The following is a 14,032-nucleotide window of genomic DNA, read 5'->3' on the forward strand; positions in this document are numbered from 1 at the left end:
CCTCCACATCGACCTCATTCCTCTCTCTTTTCATTGCCCGGAAACGACATTCGACCAACATTTATACAACGCCTACGACGCGCAGGCACCGCGCTGGGCGGGCGAGAGCCCCCGCCCCGCCCCTCTAAAGCTTTCAACGCCCTCCGCCCTTCCTACTTGTCCAGGTCCCCAACTCCCTCTACGCGTCACGAAATTCGCCCGCTTCTTCTCAGGGCATTGCCCCACCTCGTTTCCCGGGTCGACTCCTGATTGGTGGTAGTGGGGTTATTCCGTCGTCTCCTACCCTCCCCATTTGGCCCCGCCCCCAGGGCTGACCGCAGGCCCCTCCTCTTTGCTCCCGCCTCTTGCTGGCTGCTCAGACTAATCGCCAGGCTGCGCGCTAGAAGTTCTGGGCAAAGTACTGGGAACTGGTAGCGCATTCTCATTGCCAGCGAACCACCCCGGACAAAGGGACCTCAGCGCCAGACGGCCAGTGCGCAGCTAGGCTTTTGGTCCTGCTATCAGTCCTCAGTGGCGGTCGGCGCCCGAGTCTCCTAGGCTGATGCGGCAACTGTCAGCTGCTTCTTGCAGGGCGACTTGAGGAGCTGGATTTGCCTCCTTCCCGGTTTGTGAGCAAACCCTGGAGCGGGGCACTGGGGGACGAAGCGGTGTTCCCGGCGGCAGAGCGCGCAGGTAAGCGGTGGGGAATCTGCTTGAATGGAGCTGGAAGGTGGTCCGGCGGGTACAAGAACCGTGGCAGTTTCGGGGGTCGCTGCCAGTCCCAGAGGACCGCAGTGTGTTTCCTGTTGTCTGGGTAAGAACCATCCAGTGGGACACACCTGAGACAGGGAGATCGTTCTTGGTGTCGGCTGTAGCCCCCCCTGGGGGGGGGGTCGGACCCAGGTGCTGTCCTCTTAGTGTTCCGTCAAGGGACAGCTTCTGTGTGATTGACGGTGAGAAGGAGCTGAGCGCAGGGGACTGCGTGTACTTGCTGGAGGATGCGGTGCAGGGAAGCTGTCCCGGGGAAGGGCCAGGCGCCGCTCCGGGGCTAGAGGCACAGGAAACCTGTTTAATTGGGCCAGCCGCGAGGCTTTACCACATCCGCGAGTTGGAGCGCTGCAGGCAGACCCCAGCGACGCCCCACCGCCTTTCCATCTCGGCTTGCTCCGCTCCCCAATGCCTAGGTTGGGGACCAAAGGCACTGGTCCCTTCGGACTTAAAGGTGCCTCGGGGAGCTTTTGTAGCCTCTGGAGTCGCTGATGACACTGCCATACATCGTCCAAATAGTTCTTAAGCCAGACGCCCTTCCTAGACTCTCTTAGCTGAAAGGGTTGTGAAGTTGTCACTTCCCATGTGCCTGGGAACTATGCTGAGGCGTTGGAGCCTCCATAGATGTTGCATTAACCCCGCAGGTTTTGATTACTGGGATGGGGCCGTTTAAAAATACTATATTTTAAATTATAGCTGCTAAAGATATACTTTTAGCGGCAGAAAAAAAGCACAGGTCTAATATCTATCTGATCATCCACAGTCCACCCTCAAGCATCATACAAGTTGAGGTCCCCCTTCTGACCAAAGTAGACTAGCCAGGTAGGCCTGGGCTGCAGTGCATCTAGGCTAAATGACCTTCTCCTCCACCAACTCCAAGCCACCCTGTTTGCTATTCCTTCTCTCTCTCTCTCTCTCTCTCTCTCTCTCTCACCGAAATGATCTTGGTTTGTTTACTGCCTTCCCCTTTGAGAATGTAAGTTCCAGGAAAGCAGAGACCTTATCAGTCTTGTTCATTACTTAATCCTCAATGTCAAGAATACTGCCTGACACACAGGTTTCCAGTACATTTTTATGGAATGAATAAGTGAAAATTTCTCTGTAAATATGAGAAAAGGTGATTTCTTAGCTGATGATGATTCTCTCTTTTTTTCTGTTGGGAAAATTAACAAATAGCAGTAACTACTATTGAAGAGCAATAGTAGTTAACTTCCAAGATTCGTATGCTAGGAACTTGGTGTAGATTATCTCATTAAACATTACAGTAGTCTTATTAGCTAGGTATTTTTTATTGATGCATTATAATCACACATAATAGTGGGTCTCATGCCATATTCATATATGCATTTAACATGTTTTGATCCTCATTTCCCAATACCTTCCCTTTTCTTCTCCTCCCTCCCCTGATCGACTTGCTCTACATTACTGAACTCTCCTCTATTATTATTACTATTATTAATGTAATTAGTACTATATGATTTTATTTACAATCAGCAGGATTCATAGTAGTATATTTTGAACCAGATGGAAAATTAAGGCTTCATCAAGTTAGCCAATTTTCCCAAAATCATCCAGGCAGAACCAGGATTCTAGCCTATTTATTTTCTCTTTGTTGTGCTGGGCCACTTCCAAGAAAACTAAAATATGGTTTCTACCATTACAGTCAATAGGCATTTAGCTATTTATTTATTTATTTATTTATTTTTGTTATTTAGCTTTATTTGTAACAAAAGCTATTGTCAACCAAAAGATTTGTTCTTTTATATTTGAGCTATATTTTCAATAATAACTAATAGTTATGTTGTAGGCCAGATACTACCCGGCTGCCATAGGCTATATTATCACATTTAATCATCACCTTCATAGACAGAGTTGTGATATTATCTCTGTTTTTTAGGTGAAGAAACTGAAGCTAGGTTCAGGAATTTACCCAAGGTCAATACTAAATTGCTGATCTAGATTTTATTAGTTTTTCGGACTCTAATCCCTTAGCTCTTTCCACTAAATTATTATGTCTCTTGTCCTACTGTTTAATTGGATGTTAACTCATACTCATAGAGCCCAGTGATAAATTGTATTAAAGCTGTCTGAAGTTGGGCTGTAAACTTCCTGGTGGCAATATCAAGTGTCTAGGTGTACTGTTTTCTGAGTTGTTGAGATTCTTACTGCCATTGATTTTTGTGGTTAAGTGTATGGTTTGTGGGCCTGGTAGATTGGAGGCTTTTAATAGGGAGGAAAGGAAATCCTCCTTTCACCTAATCTAAAGAGAAATCAGATTGCTTTTACCCACTGTGGTAAATGAATTCTGAACAGTGGTGCTTTTTACCCTTTAGGGGAAGTATTGGAAAGCCAGCTAGTCCCATATGGAGAACAGTTAGAGACCATTAATTCTGTAGCAGCCTTTTAGTAAAATAGAAGCATTTTAGTGTTTTCTGCTCTTATGTCGAAACTGAGGGTTGGAGAAGTTGGGAAAGAGTGTCATGATTACCTCCCAAAGGGCTAATGGCAAAAGAGGGCTTGGGGAAGGAAGTAGAGATCCCTTTTTCTTCTACTTCATTCCAACTTTGGGGGTTAGTACAATGTTTTTCCTTGTACCAAGTTCTGGACAATCCATGTTTATTTATAATGTGCTTCTCAGCAGTACTGTGGTTTCTGATTTGTCATTTCCATTTCCGGAGTGCTCCAGGGAGGGCTGGCGTAGAATTCCCATGGAAGGTGAGGGGGGGTGTGAGACACTAAGGAAGATGGAAGTTCTTAAGAGCCTTAATTGTCAGTTGTTTTTGTTCCCTGCAAATTTCTTTCCTATCTGCATCTACTTATTCGTCAGCTTTCTGGCCCTCTCTGGAAACTTCTTTCTAGACTTTCCAGTTACTACTATTGAGATCACATTCAGGTCAGTGTCTTGCACATGGCTCCTTTTCTACCGTACCTGTATCTTAGTTCTGCCTCTTAGGGACTTTGCTCTGCTCTGACGTTGCCTACAGTAGGATTTTTCCTACCTTTCTCTCCTTCATGGCATGCATGATCAGATAAATTCCTTAAGTACTAAAATATTATTAAAAAATTATTGGGTGGCTTATATAGTTCATAATAACAGCAGCAACGGCTGCTGAACTTTCATGTGCTAGATACTAGCCTAAATGTGAATTTGTATTACTACATTCAATCTTGAGAGTGACATCAAAGAAGGTGCTACTAGGCCCTTAGTCTCCAGATGAGGCTAGGGAAAGTTAAGCTTATGTTCACTTGGCAACCAATAAACGTTGGAGCTGAGACTCAAACCCTTAGTGCTTCTCTGTACCCATTAAGTGGACTCCTTGGCCTAAAGTCAGGATTTAGCATCCTCGGCTCAGCATCAGCCTTCACTTCATCATTCTCTCAATCTTCTGTCAGTACAGTCTGAACTTCATTCCCAAAACATTTTGCCTTTGTCCATGCATTTCTTTTGCCTAGAAAGCTCACTCTCTCTCTCTCTCTTTCTCTTTCTGAAAACCTAACTCTTTCAAGGATGAACTCATTAACTACTTCTGCCATTATAATTTCTCTGATCACTTAAAAAAACATGAGTCAGAGATCCTTATCTTTCATTCTGAACAAAAATCAACTCAAAATGGATCAAAGGCCTAGGAATCAGACCAGAAACTATGCAACTCCTAGAAGAAAGCATAGGGTCAACACTCCAGCATATAGGCACAGGCAATGACTTCCTCAGTAGGACCCCTAAAGCTCAGGAAATGATGCCAAGAGTTAATACATGGAATGACATCAGATTAAAAAGATTCTACCAGTTTAGTAAATAAGAATATGAAAAGAGAACTTACAGAATGGGAGAAAATCTTTGCTAGCTACTCTTCTGACAGAAGATTAATATCCAGAATATATAAAGGACTGAAAACTTAACACCAAAAAAAAGACTCAAATTAATAAATGGGCAAATGAATCAAATAGACATTTCTCAAAAGAAGAAATACAAATGGCCAACATAAATATGAAAAACTGTTCAACATCGTTAGCAATTAGGGAAATGTAAATCCAAACTACACTGTGACTTCATTTCATAGCAGTCAGAATGGCAGTCATCAAGAATACAAACAACAATAAATTCTAGAGAGGATGTGGAGTAAAAGGAACACTACACTGTTGGTGAGATTGTAAATTAGTACAGCCACTATGGAAGCCAGTGTGGAGTTTCCTCAAAAGACTAGGCATGGAACCAGTCTGACCATAGGACTACCTTATGCCACTCTCAGTGTTTATCCGAAAGAATTAGTCATCATACTATAGTGATACATGCATATCCCTGTGTATAGCAGCACAATTCACAATAGCCAAACTGTCGAACCAGCTTAGATGTCCATCAGCACATGAATGGATAATGAAAATGTGGTATACATACACAATGGAGTTTTATTCAGCCAGAAAGCAGAATGAAATTATGTCATTTGCAGGAAAATGGATGGAATTTGTTAGTGAAATAAGCCAAACTAAGTCAAGGGTCACATTTTTTCTCCCATATGTAGAAACTAGAGAGGAAAAAGGAAGAGAAAGGTGGGGAGGAGTGTCATGAAATTCAAAGGAAGAACAATAGAGAAAGGTGACCTAGAGGTAGGAGGAGGGGAGAGACAGAGGGAACAAGTGCTGGGGTGTGATATTGGCCAAATTATATTGTGTGCATGTACAAATAACTAACAATTGATCCCACCATTATGTACAATTTATAATGCACCAATAAAAAATGCAGAAAAAGAAAAAATATGAGTCAGTCCTTAGTTCCGTTTTTTTTTTTTTTGATCACTGAAGGTGTCCTTCAGCATTTTGTACCTCCCCTCCTCTTGTCCTTTTGCTTAGTTTTTTATTCAAATGAACCCACCCCTATAGATTTTGCCCTGAAGGCAATGTGTATCATTCTTGTTTCTATCCCTTCTATCACTAGGCCTAGTGTTCTACCCACAGTAGGTACTCAATTTGAAAAGAATATTAAATAATTATATTTGGTTTCATTCTGTTAGGAAAAAAGTGGTTAGAATATTCCATTTTTGTTTTCTATTTGTTAATCCACAGTATTTTAAAGTCTTCATCAGTTTATGATGAAGTAATAGAATTCCTGATTAAATCCATGGAAAGCACTTATTCTGGTTGTCCTCACCTTTGGACTATGGATATATTGTGAAGGAATCACAAATTCTTATATGTAACAAACATTGTAGAATAAATATCTTGCAAATGATATGTAGTACATAGTAAAATCTGTGGTAGTAATGCTGTTATTTAAAATATATTAAAACTCGTGTGAAATTCAAACGAAATTTTTGTGTTTGATCAATTGATTAATGAGTATTTTACATTTTTCATTAGACATATAAGATCTTGAGATCTCTCTGAATCAGCTTCAGATTCTGGCTTCATAATCACCACTTATCATTGATTCTGTTTTTTCCAGTCTTGTTAAACTAAATGCAGCAACCCATCCCTACCCTCAGGGCTATGCTGGTTGGGCTTTGGCCCCATAGTTTTTGCATGATCTTTTGTCCTTTTCATAATCTTTTCCTCTTCACTCATATCCTCCTGTTCATTTCCTCTCTCATATCACATTTTAGCATGGAATGCAAAATGCAACCTGTAGGAACCTTCCTCTGCCTCCTGCTGACTTGGAGTTGGAGAATGGCCACTGTGTTCTGTGCCTACCCATTTAATGCATAGCAGTCATTGTACTGTTTTGTAATCAACTGTTGGTCATTTGTCTGAATCTTGCCCTAAACCACCATTCTTCTTTGGTTATTTTTGCATTCTAGTGATCTTCTTTGGTTATTTTTAAATTTTTTTATTTTTTATCTGCACAGGCCCTACTTCAAGTTTCTGGACTTGGGGTGAGGAGGGTTGGTGACTGGAATTTTTTTAAAGGAGTTTTATCATTTTGATCAGTTTTATAGCTGGATATTATTCCTTTTTTAAAATTTTTTTTTCTGTAGGTGTAGATGGACAGCATGCCTTTATTTTACTTGATTATTTTGGTATGTGGTGCTAAGAATGGAACCCAGTCCTCACCCATGCTAGGCAAGCACTCTACCACTAAGCCCCAGCCAGAGCCCCAGCTGGACCATATTCTATTGTGTGAACATAATATACTTTATTCTTTTACTTCTATTTTTAAAAATAATAGGTGTTTTGATAAGTAATCCACATATCATATAATTCACTCATTTAAAGTATATGATGCAACGATTTTTAGTACAAAATCAGAAAGTGGTGCAGCCATCACCATAATTGACTTTTGAACATTTTATCACTCTACTTTGTAGCTGGGTGGTTTGCCTATTCTATAAAGGAAGTTATACAATATGTGGCTTTTTGTTTCTGGCTTCTTTCACTTAACAGGTTGTTTTCAGGGCTCATCCTTATTGTATCAGAAGTTAGTGCTTCATTTATTGTGTGTGTGTGTGTGTGTGTGTGTGTGTGTGTGTGTGTGTGTATGTGTGTGTGTATATATATATAAAATAAATATACTAATATATAATACAATAATATATAAATATATAAATTATAAAAATATCATGTTGTATTTACCCATCTGCCATTTTGTGGAAATTTTTTTTTTTTTAAAGTTTCCCTGAGTACATGAGCTTACTCATACACAATGAAAACTAAATTGGAAATTCCTTTGAGTCTTGTATCTTGGAGCTAGAACCATGCCTGGCACAACATAAATGTGTAATAAATACCTGAATCAATAAAACATTTTACTAAAAATAGGACTCTTTTGTTGGGATTTTTAAAAACAAAATCTTTTTTCTTTTTTTTCCTTGTGATGCTGAGGATCAAACCCAGGCCTCAGAGATGCTTTAAGCAGGCACTGTACAACTGAGCTACATCCTCATCTCTAAATCTTATCATTAAAAAGAAGTCCTGAGAGTTGATTGCTTAAATCCCAGTTTGAACAAACCAACTGTTTCAAAACAAACCAAAAAGAAATAATCAAGGAAATTTATGAATATGGATGGAATGTTACAATTTTTAGAATTTGCTTCAAAGTGGTCCAGGGGTAGGGAGAAATGATGGAGGAAACAAGGTTGTCCATGAGTTGATGATTGCTGAAGCTGGACAACATATTCTGTAAATTTAATGCCCTTCTTTTTACTGTCCATAGGTAGTCCTTGGCTGTGTGTGGCCTTTGAGCACTTGAAATTTGGCTAGTAGTTATTGAGAAGTGCTATAAGTGTAAAATACACACTGAATTTTAAAGATGGGATGTAAAAAAGAATGTAAAAACATCTCAATGTATTTTGTTGATAAAATGTTGAAATGATATTTTGGATCCAATAATATATAATCAAACTAATTTCACCTGTTTCCTTTTACTCTTTTTTATTTAGCTACTTTGAAGTTATATTTATATAGCTTGTAATACATTTCTATCAAATAGTGCTGTTCTGTATTTTGTGTGTGTTTGAAAACTTTCATAATGAAACGTTTCACAAATCAAAGACATAGGAATTTGTTTAAAGAGTCTCCTTTGCAGAAGCTAAGAGTAGGCAGGCTATGACTGTCCATGCTCATTGCCGGGCTTATTTTATCTATGTGAAAATTATAAAAATGTTTTACAATAAATGGAATAGGAGCTTAAAAATAGAAGATTTATTACATGGTTATTTATCTAATTCTTTTGTATTGAAGTTGATGAAATATTTCCTTCATCTTGGAAAAGTATAGAAAGTTGAGTGGTAATTTCATTGTATGTAGACACATAGTTGAAACTGAATTTCTCCTGAAACTGAATTTCCCCTGGACTAGCTTTATAATTGCCTCTACCTAAGTAATCTGTTGTTTGTTTGGGGGCCTGAATATGATTATTTCTAAACTTCCTCAGACCCACTTGAGTATGAGTGGAATGTGGTTCTTTAATAATAGTGTGCAGATTTAAAGCTGAAAAGCAAATTGTGTTCACATAAAATTTCTTTAGATGAAAATTATGTTGCTATGTGGATATCTACATTTACTCACAAAATAACAGCAGGAACAGGAAACCTAGTTCTCTGAGGGGCCGAGGGCTAGATGAACAATCTTGGAGGATATTCTCATCTGTGATTCTGACACTGCGAGAGTGGAACTGAATTAAATATCAGCTCGAATGCCAAGCAGAGCAGGGTCCAGTTGAAATGCACAGCTCCATGAGAGATCAGCAGAGGGTCACAGTCTGTCAATATAAATAGTTTGCTATTTTTTTTTTTTACTCTTTACAGTTAAAGTTCTAAAATCTTTTTAAAAAATGTTACATGGTCAAACACTTTTCTCAATATTACATTTCTCCATTTATGTATTAAAATGTACTAGCATTGATTCCCATCCTTGTTTCTTGTCTTGATAGCAAATACTGAAATATTCTCAAGAAATTTAAAATTGTTTAAGCCTATCAAAACAATATTCCTCTTCAAATCATTGGTAGCTGGCAGTGATCTTAAATGTTCAGAGGCAAAAACTAATATATATAATTTGAATCTCACAAATGCCATTAAACTTGAAGTAAATGCCTCCCTAGAATCAAAATATGTACTAAGATTTTTGTTCATGCATTTTATAGCTATTTGTTGAACACATGCAAAATGCCAGGTACCAGGCTGGGAGCAGGGGATACCATGATGAATTAGAGGCAGAGTCTCCCTTCAAGGACTTTATAGTCCAGAAGGAGACAGAAATGTTAAACAGAGAATTCATTAATTACAATCGTGATATGTGACTCAAAGGGAATGAGTCTGGATTTTAATTGAGACCCCAGGGAGAAAAGTTCCATTTTTTTCTTTGGCTTATGATTCAGGCTGCAAGAATCTGCATAAAGAAGAGAAAAGAGGACGTGACTAGGGAATCCTCTGGGGGGGATGAGATGAGCAGAGTCCTGACCTTTTGTGTCTCTCTGGGGATTGCAGGAGGCCATGTGGAGCTGGGGAGGAGGATGGTTTTAACTCCTCTTCTAAGAGTTTGAATTGCTTCCTGTGATGCTATACACAGGTTTGGTTTTTTGCTGATGGAAATTGAATCCAAAGCTGTGTTTGTATCACCTTTGTAGCTGAATCTGAATGAGATATAACAACCTGTTCTCTGGTATAGCCCTGAAAGTAGGTGGAAATAACTCACTGGCTCTGATTCTAGCAAAGCTCAGTTGTCTACCATCTGAGGTGAATTAGGGGTATTTGAAAATCTGAAAGAATATAGGGGAAGCTCACTTGAGTTTTTCTCACAGGTTCACAGCTGCTTCGAGCTAATTTCTAATGAATATAGAAGTAACAGGTTTGTTTCCTTGGAGCTTGTTGGAATCATTAGGGAGTGGGGAATCTTCCTGCCTTTAAAGGTGATGATGATAATTATAAAGAACAACGAAAATAACAATGACATCCAGTAACTGATGAGAAACTATCATGTGTCAGGCTGAGTGCTTCATTAGATCTTCTTATATTGTGGTGGTTATCATTCTAGTTAAACAATAGAGAACAGAAGTTGGGGAGTAGTTGCTCTTTGGCTTTCTGACACACATTTACCCTCCCTAATTTCCATTTGAGAAATCACTTCTCGCCTCTGGACACAGTCTGCTAGGACCAGAACAAGGAGTCTCATTCCCCCCAGCCATGGGTGGCTCTGTGTCCAAGATGCTTCTTTTTGGACACTGGGTCCAAAGCCAAGGATCTTGGAGATTCTGTAGTGAGTATGCATCCTGACTAGACTGTTTCCAAGTGTACATCATATGGTCTGTTTTCAGTCTGTGGAGCTGTGTCAGGGCTTGCCTTGAGCTTCTTTGTAGTTCCTTGAATTGATATTTTTCTAATACATTTTCCTTGGTTTTGTTTGCCAGATTGGTTTTCTGTTCCTTCCATCCAAAGAAGCCTATCACAAGCCTATAGAGGGCTAAGTAGATTCCCTGTGTTCACAAAGAGACCAAAATGCGTGTGTATGTGCACACACACACACACAACCAAAGGAGCTCAGGAGCAGTGGGAGATACTTTTGCAGAGAATTGGACATTTGAGCCAAGTCTTGAAGGACACACAGGATTGAGATGAAGGAACATATAGAGGACTTAGTAGAAAGGACATTTCTAGGCAGAAAGTATAGGATGAGCCAAGGTATAACACTTTAAGGATTAATGAACTCTCTAGTTTGATGAGTGGAAGGACTGTTTAGATGGGAAAAGTGACAGAACATGCACAGGAATGAAGAGGTAAGTTGGGACCCAACTGAATTCCACAGTACAAGTCTAAGGACCATTCTGAACAAGGAAGTGACATGATGGGAGCTTTCTCAGAGGAAAGTATTCTGGTGGTGGTAGAGAACATCAGAGGTTGGGAGTACAGGCACAAGGTGATGACACCTGAATGAGGACTGTCACAGTGGAAGAAGAAAGACATGCAATATTGAAAGAATAGAACAATAGCCTCTAGGAATAGGGACTGGGAGAGTGGGTTGAGGGAGAAGGGAAAGATGATACCATGGTGGAGATTATTGTGTTGGTATCATCAGGCAAAACATAAAATTGAAACTTTATGTCACACTTCCCACCAAAATAAATTCCATGAGATAAAATATTTCATATTAAAACAACTAGGAAAAGAAAATCGAATCCCAGTTCAATAATAATGGAGATAGAAAATTCTTTCTAGATATGGCATAAAATACAGAAGGTATAAAATAAAAGGTTGATTCATTTGAACATTTGTAATTTTTATAAGGCAAGATTTTTTTTAGTTATGTCAAAAATGTAGGAAAATAATTGCAATTCATATCATAAAGATCTACTTTCATCAGAATATTAAAAAAACTAACAAGTCAATAAGAGAAAGCTTATTACTCTAGAGGCAAAGAATATGAACATACAGTTCACAAAATGATACAAAAATATCTCCTTAACATATTAAAACTTTAACCTCATAAAAAAGAAATGCAGGTCTGAGGTTGTGGCTCAGTGGCAGAGCACTTGCCTAGCATGTGTGAAGGCACTGGGTTTGATTCTCAGCACCATGTATAGTAAATAAAATAAAGGTCCATTGACAACTAAAAAAAAAATTTTTAAATATTTAAAAAAAAAGAAATGCAAATGAAAACTTTAGTAAGATGCTATTTTCCACCATCAGATTGGCAAATATCAGAAAATGTGATTACAGTGTTGGCAAAGGTTTGAGGAAGTAGATATTCATGCAAAGTGTATGAATTGGCCCAAGGTCTGTAGAGAGCCATTGGTGGTGTCTTTCAAAAATCAGCAATAACAATTCTAGGAATTTTATCTGATAGATATGCAAATGCACAAAATGATGTATGTGCAAAATGATGTATTTCAGTGTTTGAACAAACAAAAATAATTAATTTACATCAATAGTTACTAGCTAATGATGATGCAGTTAAAAATAAAGTAGCTCTACATAGGTACATACATAAGTATGATATACATGTAATATATACAAAGGTATATATGATATGTACCCATTTGTTAAAAATATATCCACATACAGTATATTTTACATGTATATTCATGCATGCACATGTACATATATTTATAAATATGCCAATATACACATAAAGCTGTTGGGCTGAAGCCAGTTTACACTGCTTGAGAGGATCAGTTGTGGCTTCTATTCCCAAGCTGGTGTCTTGAGTTGGTCTTATGAAATCAGTTGTATGGGCATACTTACACCATAGATATCAACAGACAGGACCAATCAGGTTGTTTTGTTTTTATTTTTTCAGCATGTGGGTTGATAAACATTTACTAGTACCCACTATGTATATATATATAAATAAAAAATATCTCTTGAAGGAAATACAGGAGATGGGTAACTTCAGATTCCCCCAGGAAGAGTAGTGGGAACTGGAGGACAGGCAAGAGATTGAAATGGTACCTTTTGAATTTTGTTCGAGGTCAATATGTTACTGAGGTTAAAATACACATATTAAATACCTTCAGAATTTCAGGTCTCTGTCTGCATTATTTATGGCACCAATGATTACTGTCAGGGAAAATAGAAAGATGAAAAGATCTTAGGGGAAAAGAATGTTCTGGTTTTGAACGTGCTGAGCTTGAATTGCTGTCAAGGGGAGATGTCCAGCAGCAGCTAAGGAGAGAGGTGCCACTGTGATCAGTGCTGGGTCAGCAGTTTGGCTGAAACTGTGACAGTTGAGGTTTCCAAGGGAAGCCCAACCTGTACAACCTCTGGGACAGCTTCCAGGAGAAAACGGGGTGTACGTGGCATCTTGGGGAAGGTAAACTAGGAGGTAGGCAGGGGAAGGGTAACTAGCCACACAGGCATTGGAATCATAAGATCATTACCATGTTTTTTTTTCATATCATATCTACTAAAAGTGAGATACTACTTTCTATTATTTTTGAAAAAATATCACTGATTTAACTCTCACAACCACTCTTTGGGCTGGTTTTTGTGATAACCACTGAATTGGGGTGGGTAGTCATTCCACACAATGAAGCAGAAATATCCTGGGAGGGATATTAGCGGAGTAGGACTTCGGAATGTTGTACAATATCAAAAGGTAGAGAAGTTGGGAAAGAAAGATACTTCTGGCAGAGGGGAATGATGAGCAGAGACAGAAAGTGGGTTATACTTTGTGGTTGGAAGTTAGGAATTGCTGGGAACCTGATAGGGGTGTGTGGCCAGTTAGCCACCAAGTGTTTTGAGCAAGGGGTTATGTGTTCATCGGTTTAATGAGTAGTCAGATACAAAAAGTAAATATTGTTATTACTGAAGCACTTATTGTATGGTCACTGGGGAGAAAAAAGATGGTTGGAGACGAGAAAAATTACCATAAAATTTGACATAGGTAATGCAGATGGCCTATGAATACAGGCATTTGTAGCCTCTGAAAACAGGTGCCATGGGCTACTGCAAAATCGTGGCTGGTGTTTTGATTTAAGCTGAACTTGCCTTTGTGGCATTGTAGTATCTTTGTAAGTTATGCAGTAACTTCTGGAATGGAGATTACTCTCTAGAACACTACAACAGGGAAAATAAGCAAAGTAGAAGTGAATAAAGAAATGATTATTTGTTGATGTATTTGTATACGTATGATTTATTTATGAGTTGTGCCTGAGAAATAATGATGCTCCTCACAAGGCACATGCGTGCCCTGTGTTTGTGCTTAGAGGGACGCTGTTTGTACCAGCAGCTCTTTTATCTTATAAGCACACATATCCACAAACAGAGTATAACATTTCCCCCAGATAGATTTTCAGCTCAGATTTTCTTTAGCCCGGCGAAGTCTTAAGTTTATTGCGTGTGTGTTTAAGGAATGGTGT

The 14,032-nt window shown here is 39.0% G+C and overlaps 1 protein-coding gene across 3 annotated transcripts in view; it reads left to right on the forward strand.

Annotated features, from left to right (window-relative positions):
* Window positions 1-370: 370 nt before the first annotated feature.
* Window positions 371-14,032, forward strand: part of OSBPL3 (oxysterol binding protein like 3) — a 187,029-nt gene continuing 173,367 nt past the window's right edge. For all 3 annotated transcript variants that reach the window (XM_081285669.1, XM_081285671.1, XM_081285670.1), the window contains exon 1: window positions 371-672. The gene's annotated coding sequence lies outside the window, so the exon portion shown is untranslated. The remainder of the gene's footprint in view (window positions 673-14,032) is intronic.

This window comes from Spermophilus citellus, assembly GCF_964194105.1.
Source record: "Spermophilus citellus genome assembly, chromosome: 3".
NCBI lineage: Eukaryota > Metazoa > Chordata > Mammalia > Rodentia > Sciuridae > Spermophilus > Spermophilus citellus.